We start from the raw sequence: 9,585 nt of genomic DNA, 5'->3' as shown, positions 1-9,585 counted from the left end.
GGCTGGATCCCAGGACCCCTAGATCATGACCTCAGACACTTAACCAACTGAGCCACCCAGGCATTCCCCCCTCCACCTTTTTTTAGAGAGTAAATAGAATATGTGCAAAACACTTTTTTATGAATAAAGTCTGTAAGCTTTAGAAAAAATTAAAAAGACCAGAAAGAATTACATTAAAATGTTACACGGTCGCTTTTCTTGTTCCTGAGAGGTGGGCTTGCAGTTAACAGTTACTTCAATCTTCATTATTTTGTGGATTTTCTACATGGGCAGAGGATAATTAATATATTACCCTTATAATAAAAACAATTAATTCCATGATTTCAAAAACACGAAATAAAAATAGTGGCGGTGTATATCAATTTGTCCTTTTTGACACGTTGTTTTATATATATTTGCACGTGGTTTCATGTGCAAATTTTATTTCCTCAAGGGGACTGCAGATTTCCGGGAGGTCTTCTAGTTGTTTTGCTGTCTTTAGAGTATTTTATACATGTTAAAATGTGCACGTTCATGGACACTCTCATCCACCCACATAAAGGGGAGAGAAGCTGGTTCCGGCCAAATCTTGACTACTGCCATCGCATTTCTCCTGCAAACAAATGTAAATATCTCATCATAAGACTGCGTGAAACATTTGAAATCTGGTCAAAAACAAGCCAGACACGTGAGCCACTTTTATTGTTATCATTGTGCTCATTATGGGTCTGAAAGCTCATCTATGTTCATTGTGAGCGGGGTTCCCATCCTTTGTCTCCAGGCACCGGCTACACACGGGGCTGGCATCCTCGCTGTGGGAAGAACAAAGCAATTTATCGTTATTGGCAAGTTGGCCAATTTCATCATTAATCGATCATTCCCTTTCTCCGGTGGGGTCCTGAGGCTTTCCCCTAGGGAGCAGAGGGAGAGAGCCGGATTTGCTCAGTCGGGCATGGCAACAACAGACTGTGAAGGAAATTTTCAAGGTATTCCATCAATAAAGGAAGGTCACTTGCCTTTGCAGCAGCATGCATTTCAAACCAAAGGAAAATCAGGCTGAGGATTTCCATCAGTTTTGGCTTTGCAGAGGAAGTTTTTGTTACTTACGCCCTTACTGGGCTGCAGATGCTTCTTGTGGAAGAATGCACTGTCATTTTCGTACTACGGGAAAGGGGACTAGAGGAATCCTGAGTGCCCTGTCCCCTTGGCCACTTGGCCCTCGTGGCAGACTCAGTCCTCAGCTGTCACTTCCAGGGAGGCAGCAGGTTGGAGAAGGAAGCAACCTGGCCCTCCTGGTCTGGCACGCCAAGGACCTTGTTGAGATACAGACAATCTCTTTGCTCCTTTTCATGGCTGCAAGCCCCAAGCTCTGGGAAGTATGATAGGGGACCACAAGAGACAAGAAGTCGAGGGCCTGCAGGGTGACAGGACTTTGAACCTCAGTCGTGCTTAAATTGACAAATCACCCAGGTGAAACTTTTAACTAAAGATGGAGGGGAGAAATGAGATTTTGATCCATTTTGGACACATATTGCCTCTCTGGAGGAAAGATTCTTCTGAACAGTCACATTTGCCTATCACTCATCCTTCCAGACAATGGCCCCATGGAGGGAGACACCACATGGCCGATCATCATGTGCTGCATCAGAGAAGTGGGTGGCTGGTTTCCTTGTGCGTGTGGCCAGATCACTGCCTTACTTTGTATCCTTTTTCTAATAGATGACAATAGCACATTAGATATAGTGGTGTTTTCTAGACCTTCCTATATAAGGCTTAAGATGTAGAGGGAAAAATGTGTTCATGGTTCTTTCAACTCCTTCCCCTAAAAAAAGCAAAACTACAACAAAAATCACAGTTCTCTCTGTATCATTTTTAATTCCTTATGTCATCTATTCAAACTGATTTTCAGTATCTTAATGGTAGGAATCAGGTCTCGTGTCCATAATTTGCCTCCCCCATAGCGCCTAAGCCAGCACTCTGCACTCCTAACACAATGGATGCTTACAAAATTAATGAAAACTAGCATGTGTATAACAGATTTTAATCTTCACAGCACTTTTCCATCTGGGGACATCTTACTGTGTTCTGCTGAGCTCAGGGCAGGAAATTGAAGCCCTAAGAGGTTGACTTGTCCTGTATCATAAAGTATGACAGAGTTGGGACTAGAACTCAGGTCCTACTTCTACTCTGATTTTGAGTCTCCCACTATGAAAATACAGAAGTGGCGAGAAGATAGTGCTGGGGCTGATTGAACTAAGAAGTTATTTCTAGACTTGGAACAGCAGTTGGTTCTGAAAATTTTCAAAACTCCTTGTCAAAATCAAAAATAGGGAAAGAAAGATGTATTCATGTATTTGAAATGACATATCTGAATCATTGATTTGAGAGAGTTCAGACTTTCTGAATATAAACCCATACCTCATTTGGGGATGCCAAATGGAGAGGTAGGCAACCCAGACGTCCTCGTAGATGTTTTGAAGACAGTGAAAGGAACATGTCGAAATAGATGATACCATTTATACGTCACACTTGACTCCAAGTAGTTCTTCCATGAATTTCTCAAGTTAATTAATGTCCTGGAGAATTGATGAGTTTTCTTCTTTACCAATCCTGTGAGGAACATCTGAAGAACAGAATAAGCACCCTTATCATAAAATAATATAAATAGATTCAATGAAACATTTAATTAAAATGTTATGCTCTAATTTCCTGATAGAATGGAGTTCCACAAGGGAAGTGACCAAAACTCTCTTCCTGACCAAACCCTAGAGGGACATCTGTGAGCCCTCTTCTTGACTAGGGCCTCAGTCTTGGTGTACCAAGATTTGAACGAACACTAACATAGTTTCTAACAGTTGAACCCCACATTCCTAAGATGACCCCAGTCCCCCTTCAAGTGCCTGCCTGAGAAAAGTCAAGACTGCCAAAAGAATTTGCTATTTATTCCAGCCAACACCTGCAAATAGGGCCCCGCCTCGTAGTCACTGTGGGAGAGTAGGGACCTAATAGCATAGACACCAGTTTCACATGGACCAACTTCCCTGCCTGCTTTCTGGAACCTTTCTCTTCCCTGACTCTACCGAGCCCCCGTCCTCACCTTCCCTCCTCCTTTCCCCTTCTCTCTTTAAAATATCTGATCACCTCTGCACAGATCAAAGCTGAGTTCAGTTCACTCTGGACTCTTTTCTCTATTGCAATAGTTCTTACTGATTAAATTCTGCCCTTCCCACTCTAACTAGTGTCCAGCTTTGCTTATTTTTGATGAAAGGGACTCGTCTGCCTTGCTACCCCTGTATTTCTAGGACTTGCGCTATGTTTGTTCACAGCATCTACTCAATGGGTATTTGTTCAAAGAATGAATGAACACATACAGTATTCACTGTGAACTCATTGAGAACTCCATCCACAAAACCCATTCACCCCTGACATTTAACTCTTCTCCTGTGTGGAATCGAGGGTGCGTTACTTTGGATTTCCACTTCTCAGCACTCCCAGAATGCCACAGCACAGGTTGACTTTTGCCCATGACCTGACCCTCTGATATACCTTGACTGGCCTACCAGTTCTTTCCTTCCTCAGAATACATGCTTTTATAAGATATCCACCTTATCCCAAGCGTGGCCTCTGAGAGTTTGCGGAGAGAATAAATTTATCAGCATTAAAACTCACTCAGGGTTGTGGGTTCCAAATTTGAAGCTGAACTTGAGCTTCTCTTGGTTCAGGTTGCAAAGAGCATTGGCAAAAATATGACCTCCTCGTTCAAGAATAAAGGCCCCAGGGGTGTCTTAGCTATCAAGTTGCTCTTACAAAAGAAGATTCTGATGAGTCCAGTGTAAAAGAATCAGAGTCTGAAGGATTTAATTTCTCTTAAAATATTTGATGGTCTCATGGTGAAGGTGGCATTTACTTAACAATATGTATGTGGAGTCTCACTCATCTCAAAATGTTGAAAAAGATGAGGATATTTTTCCAATACCACAATGTTCTCGGTCCTTTCTTCCTTTTCCTCTTTGAACAGGGTCTGAAAATTTGTACTACATATTCTCAGGCTAACTTCTGCACCACCTACATACCACCTAGATAATCCTAGATAAGATTAATTCAGGACATAGCAACGAAGCAGAACTTAAGATCAAATCTCATTACTATAAAACAACAAAAGCAGCAACAAGAAAAAAATAAAATTTTAAATTGCCTAAACCCATCAGCTATGTGGTAATTGGATCTTGTTAGAACTTGGAATATATATACTTTCTTTTTAATACTATTTGTTGAAAAAGATTTTGCCTATAGCTATAAATATTTCTTATTACCGTCTCAGAAACTTCCAGAGGGCTCTGGCCTTTCTGGCCAAATATGGGATTCTTCTGGGTTCAGAACTATCATTTACCTTTACACTTTTACTGCCTGGAATGTTTCAGGGAAATGTTATGAGGCTCCATGAGCTCTCTGGGCTCCAGCGTATCACCCTATTTCCAACAATTAAAAAATAGAAAACTATTAAAAGTTTACTGTATGCTTAAGATTGAGCTAAGAAATAGAGAAACGGTCTTTACCCACAAGAAGTTTATAATCTGGTATTTGAGATAAGAACTACACAGATGACAGAATTTGTACACAAGACTGTAATAATAATTATATCAATAGCTAATATTTATCATGTATTCACTAGTGAAAGGGATTGTTCTAAATGCTTTACATGTATTCTATTATTCTATTCTTACAACTGTCTTATAAGACAGGTGCTGCTATCATCCCCATCACACAAGAGAATACTTCAATAGGATATGGTAAAGGCTTTGCCCAAAATCGCACAGCTGGATAATGAAAGCACTATGATTGGAAGCCAAGGCAGGCAGTTCCAGAGCCTGGATGCCACCCCTCTTCCTGCCACCACCTTCAAACACTTACATGCTCACATAAAAGTTAAAACATGTACGCGTGCATAGAGAATTATCTACGTGATCATTACAAACACAGAGCAGAGCCTGCCAATTCAGTTGAAATAGAAACATTACTTCAATATCGGCCATGCATCTTAATCTGTATTTCATTCAAACATATATACTTGGCACTTCTTATATGCAAGCGAAAAGGAGTTAAAGCATAGTCTGCCTACTGTGGGGATAAGACAAGACTGAAAATGCTCTCATAGTGAAAGGAAAGAGAACATCAGGCACTGCTGGGGACATAGAAAAGTTTTCATAAAAGGTAGGCTAATTGAGCTGAGACAGAATTTCTCAGAGATGGAAATTTGGGAGAGTAGGACAGCATTATTTGTGTCTATCTATAATCTAAAGGAAGTGATCTCCATAACACAATTTTGTTATTATTATTCTTTATCTTATTTTCCAGCATGCGATCTCAATTGCTGACTATGCCTGATCCAGACTTCATTCACCAAACTGTAAAAAGCTGTTGGTCAGGACAAAAAAGGACGAAAGACTTGCACCAAAACCAACAAATTGTCAGGTGTGGACAAAGTCAGGGCAGGAGCCTCCACGAAATAAGCATTAGGTTCATATTGCACAGCTTCTCTATTCAGGTCCTCTGTTCCAGCCTCCTAGGCTCCTTCTTCTGCTGGTTGGAATGTTCCCTTTACTTGAGGAGTTTCTGAAATCTCACTCTTTTCAAATAATCTTACCTAATAAAAGAATATTGGCAAGTTATTCTTTGCCTCTCCCTCTCTAACCATGAAACATTCAAAACAACCTGTCAGGTCATCCAATTTTTTAAACTATTCCCCTCACCATCATCATTCTTTCCTGGGACTGATCTTTTTTTTTTTAATTCAACTACAACTGACTACCATCAGTGTTGTACAGCATGGCATAAATTAAAGTTCAGATATATGCACATACCAGAGACTTTGTTTGAAAAAACAAAGATTACTCCAAATACATTACTGAGGATAAACAATGCCCAACACTGCTTATAGGAGAAAAAAATAGGAAAGAAAGAACATAACACAACAAAATATAACAATATCACAACAATGGAGACGTCTTCTAAAGGATAAATGCAAAAAAATAGTCATAATAACAGATTTTAATAAAAGTCAAAAATAAACAAGCCAGGTGAACTCATCTAAGACTTGAAAAGCCAGGGCTCATATTATTCTCAATTCCAATTCCTTAAGATGAACCACCGTATTTATGTTTTCGTTCTTAGGTTATCTTTTTCCTCTGCCCTCCTTTTCAAATACACACATCCCTCCTGAGATGTCCTCCTTTCACCCTCATTACTCCTCCACCTAGCCCTGACTTCACCTTTCTAGCTGCTGCCACCCTCGGTATTTGGCTTCCACCACTATGCATCTCTCTTCTGTGTTACCTGGATCCTTTATGCTGAAAACCTCTTCCTGCTTTGATGGGGCGCAGGTCAACTTGTGTAATAAAAGAGGAAGGCTGATGGAAACATAATGAAAGCAAAAGAGGTTATTGAAAAGGTTCTTTCACTAAGTAGATACATCCCCAAAACATACACAGAGAAGATAAATAAGTGTGTGGCTCTGGAAGAGGAAATGAAACAAATATGGAGATTGTAGGACATCAAAGGGAACCTCACTATCATGTCGAGATGGGAAGGCCGGGCATGAATGACTTCAGTATCAGAAGAAAGGGGAAATTTATCATGAATTCCTCTCAAATCAGAATCTTATACTTCTGGACACCTGATGTATAACAAGGACATTTGAATTTCAGCAATGCATGATTAAATGTACCTGGCTTATCCCATACTGTTTTAGCACGTGAAGACCATATTGGAGTCAACATGTGTTGAGCTGTGCCAGGTGCTCTGCTAGGCCTGGATTACTGGGAAAAGTAAATAGACAATAACCAGTGGAAGCAAAACCATGTCAGAATATATTCTGATTTTCTGATGTCTCTAATAAGAAATCACTCAATAAAATGCAGGGCAATCTCTTAGCAAGTAAATTATCCAGCAGCAAGTTTTAAAGAAGGGATTTTGCCCACCTTTAACTAAAGGAGGAAAAATGGGGACAGTACACATGAGCATTGTATGTGCATTGTCCCCCATACACAATGAACAGCAGAAATAATGAAAAGCAGAAAAAGAAAATTAATGGTCACAGGTAAGGAACATAATTAGCAACTTTTATATCAATGATGTTGATAACTGTCATGAAAAGAGATTGAAGCAATCTAAAGATGAAAGTACGACAATCTTCCTCTGAAGCGTACAAGGAAAGCAAAGGTTATGTAAGCCCCATTCAAGGTAGTAGCAAGGATATTTTATTTGCACTTTGGAGTTTTGCTTTCTTTCTTTGCTCTGTGACACTGTAGTTTACATGCAAAAAAAAATGCTGACATTAATTACAAAAGCTATATTTACTATAAATAAATAGATAAATTGGGAGAGGTTGGTAAAAAAAAAACCTGATTATTTAGTAAAGAATTCTATTTTCGTAGAACAAATACAAATAAATACTGTAAGTCATGTTAACTTCTGAGTCACTAAATTATTCATGCTAAAAGCAAGCTTAAGACCTAAACAGTAATACAAATGACCAACAGACACAGGAAAAGATGCTCGACATTACTAATCATCAGGGAAATGCAAACCAAAACCACAATGAGATATTGCATTACACCTGTCAGAATACCTAAAATCAAAAAGACAAGAAACAACGAATGTTGGCGAGGATGTGGAGAAAAGGAACCCTCAGGCACTGTTGGTGGGAACGGAAATTGTTACAGCCACTGTGGGAAACAGTATGGTGTTTTTTCAAAAAATCAGAACTGAAATACCATGTAATCCAAAAATTCCACTATTGGATATTTACCAAAAGAAAACAAAGACACTGATTCGAAAGGATATATGACCCCAATATTATTTTTAATAGCCAAGATATAGAAGCAATTTAAGAGCCCATCAATAGATGAGTGAATAGGAAAATCAATGGAGTATGAGATAGCCATAAAAAAGATGAGATCGTGCCATTTGTGACAACATGGATGGACCTAGCTGGTATTACGCTAAATGAAATAACTCAGAAAAAGAAATACAAATACCATATGATTTCACTCATATGTGGAATCTTAAAAAAAAAATAAACAAACAAAAAGCAGACTCAGACTTATAAACACAGAGAACAAAGCCAGGGGGGGAAAGTGCAGGGGCAATGTGCCAAGTAGGTGGGGGGGGGGGAGGTACAGGCTTTCACTTAGTAGCTACATAGGTTTTGAGCACAGCATAATGTTTAAACTTGTCCAATCACTATGCTGCACACCTGAAACTAATCTCACACGTGTCAACCACACTCAAATAAAAAAAAATCAGTCATTAAAAAAAAAAGACCTAAGAGGTCCCTGGGTGGCTCAGCGGTTTAGCATCTGCCTTTGACCCAGGGTGTGGTCCTGGCATCCTGGGATCGAGTCCCACATCGGGCTCGCTACATGGAGCCTGCTTCTCCCTCTGCTTGTGCCTCTGCCTCTCTCTCTCTCTCTCTCTCAAGAATAAATAAAATCTTTAAAAAAAAAAACAACTAAGCAGCAATAACCATTGAATGTATGATGATAACAACCGAGAGAGAAGGCAATGACAGCCACAAGCTAACCCATTCCTTTGGGGCTAAACTTTGGCCCTTCTATCATTTTTTAATTTTTTAATTAATTAATTAATTAATTAATTTATTTATTTATTTTTAGAGAGAGAGAGCATGTACAAGAGTCGGGGTATGGAGCAGGGAGAGAGGGAAAGAGAGAATGCCAACCATACTCCATGCCCAGTGCAGAGCCTGACGCAGTGTTCAATCTCACAACCCCGGGTTCATGGGCTAAAATCAAGAGCCAGACACTCAACCCACGGAGACACCCAGACACCACTCCCTCTTCTACCATTTTGTTGACAGAACTCTTAACTGATTTATTCAATTTATAAACTCTCTTATCACATCACATTGGGAGGCAACAGTATTTCATGAAATAGCCTGGGTTTTGAATCAGGGATCTGGATTCTAATCAGCGATCTGATATTTGCTTACCCAATAACCCTGAGAAATTTATATAACCTCACTGAGGTCCATTTCCCCATCTGCAAAATAGGGGGTAAGAAGACTTACCTTGCAGAATTTATCTCAGGCTGAAATTAGATGACTATTTAAAACATAGCACTTAGCACACGGTGTATAGTAAATACTAGTTAATTTTTTTCTTTCAATGTCTTGTATTCCCAACATGATAAAGTCAAAGTTCCATTACAGGGAATTCAAGATTCTTCCAAATGCAGTGCTGGCGTCTTAGACCTGAGTAATACTTTGCAATATAAGCTGATGTTTTTCCTGCATTCTCTTTAATACTTTGGACCTTTCTTAACCACCCTGCTAGTCTAGTAATTCTTGATCCTGACTATAGTTAGAACCTACTGGGGAGGAGCTTGTTAAACAACACCAGTATTCCTGCCCGAACCCAGATCAATTAAATCAGAACCTCAGGAAGTGGACCTACTGCTTTGTATTAGTCATTAAGTCCTCACTGTGATGGTAATGTGCTGCTGTGGCTGAGAACACTGAAATCGACATTTCTAGATCCCTTACTTCAGGAAAGGGATTACAAGGTAGAAACAGGGAAGAAAGGAAACTAT

The 9,585-nt window shown here is 39.6% G+C and overlaps 1 long non-coding RNA gene across 2 annotated transcripts; it reads right to left on the bottom strand.

Annotated features, from left to right (window-relative positions):
• Positions 1-228: 228 nt before the first annotated feature.
• On the bottom strand, positions 229-9,237 carry LOC129506023 (uncharacterized). 2 transcript variants are annotated; one of them, XR_008663666.1, is made up of 4 exons: positions 9,065-9,237; positions 6,313-6,386; positions 2,398-2,602; positions 229-592 (listed from the first exon to the last, which is right to left on the bottom strand). It is a non-coding gene; the product is annotated as an uncharacterized LOC129506023 (long non-coding RNA). The 2 variants fall into 2 exon arrangements; XR_008663667.1 differs by lacking the exon at positions 6,313-6,386.
• Between the last annotated feature and the right edge of the window lie 348 nt (positions 9,238-9,585).

This window comes from Nyctereutes procyonoides, unplaced genomic scaffold, assembly GCF_905146905.1.
Source record: "Nyctereutes procyonoides isolate TBG_1078 unplaced genomic scaffold, NYPRO_anot_genome, whole genome shotgun sequence".
Lineage (NCBI taxonomy): Eukaryota > Metazoa > Chordata > Mammalia > Carnivora > Canidae > Nyctereutes > Nyctereutes procyonoides.
Note: the sequence above shows the minus strand (reverse complement) of the source record. Positions and strands in the feature narration are given on the sequence as shown.